At 49.3% G+C, this 13,048-nt stretch overlaps 1 long non-coding RNA gene across 2 annotated transcripts; it reads right to left on the minus strand.

The window, feature by feature from the left end:
- Window positions 1–9,052: 9,052 nt before the first annotated feature.
- Window positions 9,053–12,209, minus strand: LOC143273317 (uncharacterized). 2 transcript variants are annotated; one of them, XR_013051304.1, is made up of 3 exons: window positions 11,816–11,942; window positions 10,575–11,014; window positions 9,053–10,284 (listed from the first exon to the last, which is right to left on the minus strand). It is a non-coding gene; the product is annotated as an uncharacterized LOC143273317 (long non-coding RNA). The 2 variants fall into 2 exon arrangements; XR_013051303.1 differs by lacking the exon at window positions 9,053–10,284 and having other exon boundaries at window positions 10,478–11,014; window positions 11,816–12,209.
- Window positions 12,210–13,048: the final 839 nt, after the last annotated feature.

Consider the following 13,048-nt stretch of genomic DNA (forward strand, 5'->3'; position numbering starts at 1 on the left):
CTAGAGGGGATGAAATGGGCAGCCTGAAAGCCAGCTGACCTGTCTAAGGGAACAGACGTGAAACAGGGCCCAGATGAACCTTCTTCAGCTTTCCTGGAGCGCCTCCTGGATGCCTATTGGTTATACACTTCTCTATAGACCCAGAGGACCTGGCAGATCTCAAGGCAATTAACCTGGAGATAGCCCAGAAGGTGTTTGACAACAGACAGAAAAGAAGATCCTTTGGTAAAGAAGATGGAGAATGCCACCATGGCTATACTACAAGCCCCAGCCACTTCAACTCTGCCCGTACACTGCATGATGAAAAGAGGAGACCTTTACAAAAGGACCAGTGCTCCTACTGCAAAGAAATGGGTCACTGGGAAAAATGAATGGCCACAACAGAAGCAGGTGGCCCCTCTAACAAGCCCAAGCCAGTCCTAGCTGTGGAGGATTAGTGGATGGTGGGGCTCCTTCAAACTAGGCCCCAGGTGACTATGGTAACTGTGCTGGCTGGTCTCATGCCAACTTGACACACAAACTAGAGTTATCTGAAAGGAGGAAACCTCAATTGGAAAATTCCTCCATAAGATCTAGCTGTAAGTCATTTTCTTAATTAGTGATGATATGGGAGGGCCCAGCCCATGGTGGGTGGTACCATCCCAGCACTGGTGGTCCTGAGTTCTATAAGAAAGCAGGCTGAGCAAGTCATGGGAAGCAAGCCAGTAAGCAGCACTCCTATGTGGCCTCTGCCTTTAAGTTCCTGCCCTGCTTGATTTCCTGTCCTGACTTCCTTTAGTGATGAACAGTTATGTAGAGGTGTAAGTTGAATAAACCCTTTCCTCCCCAACTTGCTTTTTGGTCATGGTGTTTCATTGCAGTAATAGAAACCCTAACCAAGACAGTTACCCTCACCATAGGAGGCCAACCTGTAAATTTTTTACATACCAACCACAGATCCATTCCCCTCTCATCCCTCCTCCTGCTCTCTTCTCCACCTTTCCCCCTACAATCAACCTACCATCCCCTCCTCCAAACGAGTAAGTCCTCCCATGGGGGGACAGCAAAGCCTGGTGCATTCAGTTGAGGCAGAACCAAGCCCCTCTCCGCTGCATCAAGGGTGAGTAAGGTGTCCGATCCCATAGTAATGGGCTCCAGAAATCCAGCTCATACACAAGGGATAGATCCTGATCCTACTGCCAGGGGCCCCTTAAACAGACCAAGCCACACAACTCTCTCCCGTATGCAGAGGATCTAGTCCGGTCCCATGCAGGTTCCACAGCTGTTGGTCTAAAGTTCATGAGTTACTATGAGCTTGGTTCACCAACCTATAAGTTTTCTTGTTGACAAGGGGCCACCCATTCAGTCTTATGGGAACTTCTAGGACCCCTTACCAACTAAACAATGGAAGTACAGGGGGAAACAAGATATCAAAGAATATGAATGGACCATTGACTGGACTGTTAACCTAGGACAAGGAACCATGACTTGTTCTTTTATTGTCATTCCTGAGTGCCCCTACCCTTTAATGGGACAGAACCTCTTGAACAAGTTCCAGGCAACATTATCATTCTCAGGAGACTCTTCTAGGTTGCAGTTGGGAGCTCCCGCTAAGGCTTTAACTATAGCCTGCCCAAAAAGTGAGAAATATCTGCTCCTCCAAAATCCAACTGTCTTAGTTAGGGTTCCTATTGCTATGAAGAGACACCATGACCACAGCAACTCTTATAAAGGAAAGCATGTGGTGATATTTTATTTGTGCTGAAATGTGATATTTTATTGTATGTTAATAAATAAAGTTTGCCTGGAGATCAGAGGTTATAGCAAAGCCATAAACAGAAGTCAGGCAGTGGTAGCACATGCCCTTAATCCAATCACATGGCAGGCAGAGTCTCTGTGTGGTCAAGGACACAGCCAAGCGTGGTGACATGAGACTTCAATTCCAGTTCCAACCATAGAGACCTGGAGGTCTGTATAGACAGGCAGTGATGAGGAAGTGATGTGGCTGGGCTTAGAGCCAATGAGAAGGCAGAACAGGAAGGCAATAAAAGCACAGGTTAGACAAGAAGAAGCTCTCTTGGGAAGCTATGGCGTGGTGGTAAGTTAAGGCTAGTCAGTGGCTCTTCGCTATTTCTCTGATCTCTTCGGCTATTCCCCCTGTATTTGGCTCTGTGTTTCTTATTTAATAAGACTGTTTTAGAAATTCGTCTACAAAGACATTTAACTGAGGCTGGCTTACAGTTTGGAGGTTTAGTCCATTATCATCATGGTGGGTGGCAAGGGCGGCATGCGGGCAGACATGGTGCTGGGGAAGGAGCTGAGAGGTCTACAGCTTGATCTTCAGGCAACACAAGCAACTGTGTGTCATATCGAGCAGAGCCTGAGCAAAGGGGACCTCAAAGCCCACTCCCACAGCGACACATTTCCTCAGACAAGGCCACACCTACTCCAACAAAGCCACATCTCCCAATAGTGCCACTCCCTATGGGGGGCCGTTTTCTTTCAAACCACCACACCAACCCATTCCATGGAAGGGGAATGATGAAAAAAGTTGTTGATCCAGGAAATTGCTACAGTTCGCAGAGAACAATCCTCCTGGCTTGGCAAGACAGGTGCCACCTCTTATAGAGCAGCTGACATCTGGGGAAGGGCCCATTTAAGTTAAGCAGTACCCCACCAGTTTGGAAACTAGAGGGGGGATTAAGGGTCACATTAGGTACCTCCTTGAAGCAGGAATACTTATTCCTTGCCAGTCAGTCTGGAATACCCCTTTGTTGATGTCCAAAAGCCTGGAACTGGAGACTATAGACCAGGACAAGAGTTGGGGCCGTGGTGGCGCACTGTTTTAATCCCAGCACCCAGGAGGCAGAGGCAGGAGGATCTCTGAGTTCTAGGCCAGCCTGGTCTACAAAAGGAATGCCAGAACAGCCAAGGCTACATAGAGAAACCTTGTCTTCAAAACCAAAACAAACAAACAAAAGACTTGAGGGAGGTGAACGGAATCCATTCACCCAACGGTTCCAAATCCCCACATTTTTCTTGGTTTATTGCCACTAGAGCATAAAGTTTATACCCTATTTGAGTTAAAAGATGCATTCTTCTCCATCCCTCTGTCAAAATTCAGTCGGTCCATTTCATTTTCCCATTTGAATGGGCTGACCCTTAACTGGAAATATCGGGACAACTAACTTGGACCAGACTGCCTCAAGGGTTCAAAACCTCTCCTACCATCTTTGAGGAAGCACTCACCCAGGATTGAAGTCTCTTCTTCAGCAGGTACCCTGAGGTAACCTTGTTTTAAAACGCGGTTGATTTACTGTTGACTGCTAAAGATAAGGAGGACTGTTTGAGAGCCACCCGAGGACTTGGAAAACTCCAGCCCAGTTAGGCTACAGAGTTTTTAAAAAGAAAGCCCACATTTGCTCTCTCCAGGTTATTTACTTGAGATATGAACTGAGAGAATGGAAAAGACTGTTATTCCAGACCCACATAGTAGCCATACTGCAAATCCCAACCCCAACAACCAAGAGACAAGTTTGAGAGTTTCTGGGAGCTGTTGGATATTGTGATCTTCGGATACCTGGGTTCGCTGAAATTGCTAAACCTTTGTACTTTGCTATGGTCGGGGGCAACACCCCTTTGGAATGGACTGAAGAACAGGAACAGGCCTTTACGATACAGGCCTCCTCGTCAACTCTCCATATCTCCAAGCCCTTTCATCTTTACGTTCATGAGAAAAGAGCATCACTAAGCTCAGATTCTGGGTCCCTGGAAAAGGCTGGTATCTTCCATCTCAAAGAGACTGGATCCTGGAGCCTTTGGATGGCCCTTTGTTTAAGAGGCACCACGGCCACTGCAATTCTTGTAGAAGAAGCTGATAAGCTCACATTGGGACAGACTTTAACTGTAACAGCTCCACATGCTGTGGATGCCCTGCTGTGGGATGCCACCTATGATGGGTGTCAAATGCCCGTCTGACTCAGTACCAAGCCTTTCTTTTTGATAAGGACAGGCTGACCTTTGATAAATCCTTGGCCATTAATCCCATCACTCTGCTGCTGGATGGCAACCCTGAGGAACCCATCCATGACTGCCTGGAGATGCTGAACATCATCCAAAGCATGGGACCAGACCTGACAGATGTTCCTCACCACCAGAGATATGGATCTCTACACAGATGATAGCAGCTTCATTCAAGAAGGAAGCAGGTATGCTGGGGCATTGGTGGTCACGGGCCAGAAGGAGATCATTTGGGTACAAGCTTTGCTCAGGGGCACATCTTTCCAGAGAGAAGAAATAATTGCTCTGACACAGGCTTTAAGATGGGCTGAAGAAAAAAGGTGAACATCTGCACAGACAGCCGATATACTTTTGCCATGGCTCATGTTCATGGACAGATATATAAACAGAGGGGCTTACTCATCTCAGAGGGAAAGACTATTAAAAATAAACATGAAATTGTCCAGTTGCTAGAGTCCATCTCGCTGCCAGTTGAACTGGCCGTAATACACTGGCCAGGACACCAAAGAGACAAAAAAAACCCCAAACTCAAGGCACAATCATGCAGAGCAAGTTGTCAAAAAGGCTGCTCTCAGGGAACCCAAACCCCAGACCATCCTGGAACTTTCCTGCTATCCCTGGGCGCCCACTCTGCCTCATTGAAGAGGATCCTGGGTACGATCCAGAAGAAATCAAGTCATATTCTTACTTGGGTATTCAAGAGAACCCCAAGAGATGGTGGATCTTGGTTGACAGAAGAATCTGCATGCCTAAGGTACTGAGCCCAAATGGGCTTTATCACTCCAGGCACTTACCATCTAGATCTCAGAACTCATCTCCTCTCATGCCTGGCTACCTGGACACTGAGAAAAACTTCACTTCAGATCGCTGCCTTACCTATGCCCAGGTAAATGCTTCCCTCAGGACAGTGGAGTCAGGTACTGTACCTGGTGAATTTTGGGAATTGGACTTCACTGAATTCAAGCCAGTACTGTATGGCTACAAATATCTGCTGGTCTTTGTTGATACTGTCACGGGCTGGGTAGAGGCCTTGTTCTCTCTAGTGGAAATGGCCCAAGTGGTAGCTAAGAAATTAATAATGAAATTATTCCCAGATTTGGCTTCACCATATCTCTGGGTTCCAACAATGGTCTAGCCTTCACAGTCAAGTTGTCTCAATTGCTAAGGCTCTTAACAAATTAGAAACTGGAATATGTATCACCCTTAGGGCTCAGAAAAGATAGAGAGGATGATTAGAACTTTAAAGTAGATTTTAACTAAATATACTCTTGAGACTGGTGGTAACTGGTTCGACCTCTTGCCTTAAGCCCTTCTCAGGGTCTGCTGCACACCCTACCAAGAAAAGTTCATCTCAAATGAAATAGTCTATGGGCGACTACCTCCCATGATCCCTCAGGTATATGCTGGACTATTATCAGATTGTCGCACTCCAATTTCTGAATCCTTAAAAGAATTGCAATTAACCTTGGATAAGATTTTCCCTCAGGTCCAGGCTGCTCAACCAATTGGGTACTGCCCACCAGACCACCCATTCCTGCCAGGAGAAGCTGTATTAGACCCACATTTCAAAACTGGTGACTGGCTTGAACCTAAATGGAAAGGACCTTATTTCATGGTTCTTCAGATGCATACTGTTCTGAAGGTTGCTGGTATTCCTGTCTGGGTTCATTACTTGCACCTCAAGAAGGCACCAGAGGAACTCTTAGAAGAGGAGCCCAACTCCCAGAGGTGGAAAATGACTGAAAAGGAACCATTAAGAAGTAAATTTTCACTGGGCAGCAGTGGCACACACCTTTAATCCCAGCACTTGGGAGGCAGAGCCAGGCAGATCTCTGTGAGTTCGAGGCCAGCCTGGTCTACACAGAGAGATCCAGGACAGGTACCAAAACTACACAGAGAAACTCTGTCTCAAAAAAACCAAAGCGGGGAAAAAAGAAGTAAATTTTCTAAGGTTTGACTGTCTAACATAACTTTAAACATCATGTCCTTGCTGTTGGAATCTGCATCATGATTGTCTCATGGCTAACAGAACCTAAATGCATCTCAATGGGGGGAAATAAAAGACATTCTTGTCATAGAAAATGCCCTGATATTGTCTTGTAATACAAAAGATTGCTTGTATCTACCAGGGCCCATAGTTTGGACAAAAGAAGGGGAACAAATAGTCTTTAGCCACATGGATGGAGGATACTTAGGATGGACTAATCTGACTAATCCCAACGTAATAACAGACTTCAACATAATCAAATATTCTTTAAATGGTTCTGATAATGGAAATTATAGGTGTGCTAAAATAACAGGGGAAGAGAAGATTGATTAATCATTTCAATTGAACTTAACTAATAATGTGGAATATAATCTCTGGGTCCATTTAGCACTAAAAAGTCAGTGAGAAAACTCCTTCTGTGTCAGAAGAGATTCCTCTATTCCCATGCTCTTAAAAAGAAATTTTTAGGGAATAGGGGTTTTATATAAAATTATACAAGGATAACTGGGGACAAAATGGAACATACCCCCACTAATGTTTTAAAAGCTGTGGCTGATGTTCCCATTGATAATGCCTTTTTCCTCCACTGTCTATGTGTTGATTGCACTAATGTTCCTTCTTAGTGCAGTTCCACTTCTTATTACATTCCCCCGTAGGATGGGCTTTTTCTGTGAAAATAATACTTATTCTGCACTCCCTGCAGGATGAACAGGCTTATGTGGGATAGGATGTGTTACACTTATTTTAGTCAGCAAATCTTTACAATCCTTTAATAGAATTATAAGAGCTCTTCCTGAGAATTGAGGTGATTCCCTCCATCTATTAGATCCCATTACAGTCACTGCTACCTCAGCCTTTCTGTTACCCATCCCATGTGAGAGCATCCTTAGTGAGCCTTGGAGTTAGCAAGTGTCTCTTAAAAACAACAATAACAGCAGCTAGTCCCGTAGACCCAGGGCGCTGATGGCGGTTTTCATTGCCAAGGTTCTCATAGGATGCCGAAGTGGACTCTCATGGAATTTAGGAGGGACAGTTAACAGTAATGTGGGCAGCACGAAGAGAAGAGGAGGCAGTCCCAGAGTCTGTAGTGGGCAGGACCTGGGGAGGGGGAGTTTGGTAAACTCCAGAGCTGCCGGAGAGAGGCTTGGCAGGAGCTATGGCCAGAATCGGGGCAGCCACTGCTGGAAGTTAGCGGAGGTCTTCCTTGGCCTCCTGGTTTCTTAGAGTTGGATGAGAGAAACTGAAAGCCTACTGGTGCAGGACCCAGAGATGGGCAGAAAAATGGGTGAGATCAGAGCTACAGGGAATGATCAGCCCAGGCAAAGCCAGGGAGAGGGCCAGGCAAGCAAGACTGAACTGGTAGGTGTTGTGTCATTGGGTTCTATGGCAGTATTTTTTTTTTGGGGGGGGGAGGGTTTCGAGACAGGCTTTCTCTGTAGCTTTGGAGCCTGTCCTGGACTAGCTCTGTAGACCAGGCTGGCCTCGAATTCACAGAGATCCACCTGCTTCTGCCTCCTGAGTGTTGGGATTACAGGCGTGCGCCACCACCGCCTGGCTTATTTATTTATTTATTTATTTATTTATTTATTTATTTATTTATTATTTTTTATTTTTTGGTTTTTGAGACAGGGTTTCTCTGTGTAGCTTTGCGCCTCTCCTGGAACTCACTTGATAGCCCAGGCTGGCCTCAAACTCACAGAGATCCGCCTGGCTCTGCCTCCCGAGTGCTGGGATTAAAGGTGTGCGCCACCACTGCCTGGCGGCAGTATTCTTATAAATTTTAAAATAAAAGATTATTTATCTTCAGTTTTTGCCCCTCCTCTTAGTCTACATCCCAAGATGAATGCAAAGCTGGCTCCTTGGCCTCCTTTAATCTTTCTGATGCTCATGTGTCAATTTTACCTCTACCCTGTGTAAACCTTTTCTCAGCTCTCTGTACCGGATCTTATAGAACAGGGCTCTCACAAACAGTCAAGTGCTTGCTGGCCCAGGGGTTCACTCCAGCTGTTTTGTCTCACATCATCAGGGAAGTGGCTCTCTTTGGACAGGGGAGTCATGGGTGATTTTATTTTGTGAGTTTTGCTTGACTGTGTTTACTAATTTTGAAAAACAAGTGCTTATTTCTCACAGAGTGTAAGTAGTTAAACGCAAAAATACAGCTTCTTTGAAAGTAGGGATCCCTTTGAAGCAAATTCCACAGAAAAATCTAACGTTTGTTGAGTGAATGCATAAACGAATGTGTGCCTTAATTCTTTTCCTATGTCCAACCTTTTATTCTACTTGTAATCCCATCTCCCCATAAGAGACGTCTGCATACACTAATCACATTAGCTTGCAAAGCCTGGCATGATTTTCCATGCCATGCCTCATTTTACCTCCTGCTGTTACTTTTCTCCCTCTTTTGGGTCCTTTTTTCTTCTGTTAATACCTACATGCAGTAGGTATTATCAAGTAAAATATGTTGGATAAATAAAAAAGTCAATGAATGTGATCACCTTTGTCATTCTTGGCAAAAATCTGTTTTACTCTATAGGTATGAATTTGTCTTGTTTGCCCTGCTTTACAGCAACGTGGGACATTTTGATATACCTCCTGGTGCTTAGCACATTGGTTGGCCTGACATGATATCAAGTATTGGCACTAGCAGGTAGGTCCATCATTTGAGTCATTACTGTGAGCTTCAAGCTGTGTTAAACACTCTAGGAATCATCTCTATAAGGGCTAAGCATCCTGCATCCAGGATGTTCAGGATCAAGACTGTCTCAGCTTAGCATATACCTGATGAGAAATCTAGGGGATGGGGTCCTCTACAGACAGCTTGAAAGCAATCGCACTAAATGTTTTCAGTAATCTTGTACATGCAACCAAGTTCATGGTGTGGAAATTTCTGCTTGTGGTATCAGGTCAAAGGCTCAGGAAAAGTTAGACACTGGAGTGTTTCAGATCTCAGAGTTTGGAATTAGGAATGCTCAACCCCTGTACTATTTATTTAATATTGAAAGACCCCCGGCTGAGATCTTCCTCCGGGAGAGACCCCAAACCCAAGGAACACACCGAAACCACAGATCAGATGCAAAAGCAAGAGGGTTTATTTAGACCAGGTACCTGGGGCGAAGTCTCTTGGAGGACTTGCGCGCCTTCCTAGGGCAAGGGGGACTTTTTATGGGATCCCAGGGGCAGAGGCGCGGTTACAGAAGCGAGAAGCATAGTTACAGGGTCCCTATTGGTTGTTTCAAAGAAGGCCAGGGTGAACTTGGGGTCATATGTGTGTGGCTGATTTGGCCTTGTCCAGGCCAGCTGTTTATTCCTCAAGGCCAGGGGGCCAGCCATAAAATATCCTGATTCGACTCAACTGTCTTTTTCCCAAGGCCGCCGACCACAGTTATCTCTCTCAAGGCTGAATGGCTGGCCATAGCTATCTCTGTCAAGGCCGGGTGGCTGGCTATGGCTGTGAACTCCTGTTTTTCTGATTTCATTAGAATGGCGTTTCTTAGGCTAAGTTATAGGGGGGGGGGCGCATTTTATTGGCCCAAAGCCCCATGTCCTCATAATGGAGCGGGGGTCTTTCATTCCCCCATTTTCTTTTGTACCAAATGAAATCTTTCATTTTAGGATGGAGAATAAGGGGTTAGCTCTATCTCTGACTGTCTGAGCCTCTGATATTGTTTGGTTAGGATCAAAGCCTGGGCAACAGAAACCTTATCCTTGATGAATTGCACCAATCTGTTGAGGATGTATGACCCAAACAATAAAATGAGCAGGAGGATGATTAGGGGGCCCATAATGGTGGAGACAAGGGTCGTAAACCATGGTGACCTTTGGAACTATCTTTTAAATTATTTTTGTTGAGCATGGCTCCTTGGAGCTGTCTGAATTGGCCGGTCTCTATAAGGGCTGCAGTCCTGTATCTACCCCAGCAGCTATTCCGTCCATGGTAATTTTTCCCAGTAACAGGGTCAGCGTCAGGGAAACAGGCTCTCTGGTGATGTCCCTCCTTATGTCAGGAGGACTATTAGGGGGATCAAGGGGACCCCCGGGTGAGTCTTATCTTTAGTGGGTTTGGAGAGCATTGAACTAGATGTCTCGGTGCCCTCAGCTTCGTCGGGTTCCTTGGCAGCCTTTACATGCGACGTGTGGACCCAAGCCGCTGTCCCGTCAACCTCGGCTCTAGGTTCCTAGATTGATGGCGTCGGACCCAGACAGAGTCCCCAATCTTGAATGGGTGAGGCACCACCGGGCGGTTCAGTTGCTCCCGGCAGGCAGGGGTTTTTACATCGTCTTTTGCATCAGTTGGAGGGCTAGTGGCAAAAGAGGAGATATCAGAGTAAAGGATATTTACAATTGGTGGGGGAGCCCCATATATGATCTTAAACGGGGTTAGGCCATGAGGCCCAGGAGTGTTCCGGGCTCAGTAAAGGGCAAGGGGGAGTAGGAGCACCCAATCTCTAGTGCCAGTTGCAAGCGTTAATTTGGTTAAAGTCTCTTTAATGGTTTTATTTGTACGTTTTACCTGTCCTGAGCTCTGGGGGCTGTATGCACAATGAAGTTTCCAATCAATCCCCAGTAGCCTGGCCACCTCCTGACTTACCTGGGAGACGAAGGCGGGCCCATTGTCTGACCCCAATATCTGGGGTATTTCATACCTGGGAAAGATGTCATCTAGGAGTTTTTTGGTTACCACGTTAGCGGTCTTTTTCTTGGTAGGCAAGGCCTCTGTCCATCTATGATGTAAGCTTGTCGCTCGGGGCTCCATTTTGCCCCCATTTTCTTTGTTAGTTCCTGGTCCTCCGGGCTTTCATCATCCGGAGGGCCTGGGTCAGCGCGATCAGCTCTGTCTTTTGGGCCGATGTTCCAGGTGGCAGTGGTGAGGTCCAAACTATCTCCGATTCGGTGGTGACGGCTGCTCCGGCCCTCCGTTCTCCTTCTTGGAGGAAGCTGCTCCCATCCGTGTACCAGGCAGCAGGGTTGCGGGGTTGAGGGAGACAACTGGTCTGAACACCACTCGATCTGGGGGCTGCTGGACCAGAGCTTTCAACGCATGGGAGGATAACACAGTTAATGGTTGTCTTAAAGTTAGTTTCCCTGCATCCTTGAGCAAAACAGCAATGGCGGCTTCCCCACGCAGACAGGGGGCCATCCTGCAGCTACCGGGCTTTCATGGCCCCAGTCTCTGTACCAACATTTTTTTTTGTAAAGCCTGAGTTCTCGTCCACGAACAGTTTAAAGGGCTAGGACTTGTAGGGGGGTCCCTTTGGGTCCTGTCCAGATGCCAGCTGAACCTTTTTCTCGGTGGTCCTTCGATACCTCCTGTTACCTGTGGCCCCCTGGACCAAAGCTGTGCGGTCACTGAGAGAGCCTCCGGTATGGGTCAGGACTGAATGTTGAGCCCCGGTGTCCACTAGGAAGGTCATTGGCTGCCCCCCCATCTTGAGAGTTAGCCTGGGCTGGGGGGGGGGCGCTCCTGGCCGTGACCTTCCCAATCTTCCAGATTGAGGACCCTTGGCTTAGGTCTCCGAGACCCTTGAGGCTTTTTTTTGATCAGTCATGAGCCCAATGTCCTCTCTGTTTACAGTAAGCACTTTGTCTTTGTCAAACAGTGTTCTTTTTTGATCTCCCGTCCTAACTTCCTAACTCCCTCTCTGACCTGTCCCTGAGACATTACAGTGGCCAGGACTTTTTTTTTTTTTTTTCCCTCCGTGTCTCTCTAAGTCTTTTTAAAAACGCTGTCGGCGTCTCTTTCTGGTAACCTGAGCCGAATCGGTAGGGGGTCTAGAGCCCCTTGGAGACCCGCTAAGAGCAACTGGCGATAGAGACGTAGGTGCTCCCTACCTTCGCTGGTTTGTCCCGCCTTCCTCGTAGGCGACCGGCAATTGGGGAGGAAGCAGGAACTTTATCCTCCGCTGTTTGGGGGCCGCTGCAGGAGCCGCCGGTCCCTCTGGCGCTGTCGGGGGGGGGGGGCTGTAACACTCGGGGCAGGGTGACTCGGCGCCCACGGGTGACGCCGCCCCCGAGCCATCTTTCCCATACCGGGCCCTTTTAGCCGTCCCGGTCGCGCGGCGCTGTTAAGGTGGAAGTGTGTTCAGCGCGGGTCGCCGGCCAGGGGGCGGTCCCTCGCCGACCCCATCCCCGGCTCCGCCTGCGTGCCCCCGCCACATCCCGTGTCCGCCTACGCCGCCACTGCCGACTGCGCCGCTCGGCCGCCCGCCGCGCTACCCACCGCCCCTCCAAGCGAGCGGCTGCGGGGCGCTGTCGGGACCGAGACCGCCGCCGCCGCCGCCGCCGCCGCCGCAGGCTCCCTGCCGCCCGGGTCCCAGCCGGCCGCGCCGGGGGCCGCCGCCGGAGGGCAGGTCCGAGCCCGAGTAGGCGCGGGTGCGGCCGTTGGCGGCGGGGCCGCTCTGCTTGGCGTCCATGTCCGCGCCGCCCCGGGCCGCGAGCGAGCGAGCAAGCAAGCGAGGCGGGCTGGACGCAGCTCGCGGCTGGCGCTCAGGTGGCCGTGCGGACACGGTCGCTGCCGTTCGCTGCCGCGCTCCGCGGCGGCTGGTCGCCGGCCCCGCCCCTGGCCCCGCCCGCGCCGCCGCGGGCCTTCGCGATCAGATTCCCCTGGTCCGCACCAGTTCTAAGTTGGCTGTTAGGCGCCGTCCGAGACGAGGCGCTGTGCGGAAAACCGCGGCCCGGCGGGGCGGACTCCTCCGCCTGCGCGGACAGCCGGGGAGAGCGGGAAGCGAGGGGAGCCCCTCCCAGCGCCGCCTCGGATCCCCGCCACCACCGCCACCGCCGCCGCCGCCGCTGCTGACGGCCTGCGGGGACTGGGCAGGGGGCGTCCCGGCGCCCTAGCTTCCCAGCGGCCCCGCCTGCGCGTTCCCTTCTCCCGCACCCGCCTGCAAGCCTGCCCGCGCGCCCGCCTGCGCGCTGGAGCAGCGGCCCGCGGGGAGAGGAAAAGACTTGCTGGTGTGGGGTTAGGGAGGAACAGGGAGTGGGAGGGATCTGCCGATCTGGCTTCCTATGACTGTTTCTAGGAGGAGAACGGTTAAACAGAAAACAAAAAACGACAGACCAATACAA

The sequence above is a fragment of the Peromyscus maniculatus genome, chromosome 5 (genome assembly GCF_049852395.1).
Source record: "Peromyscus maniculatus bairdii isolate BWxNUB_F1_BW_parent chromosome 5, HU_Pman_BW_mat_3.1, whole genome shotgun sequence".
NCBI classification, from domain to species: domain Eukaryota; kingdom Metazoa; phylum Chordata; class Mammalia; order Rodentia; family Cricetidae; genus Peromyscus; species Peromyscus maniculatus.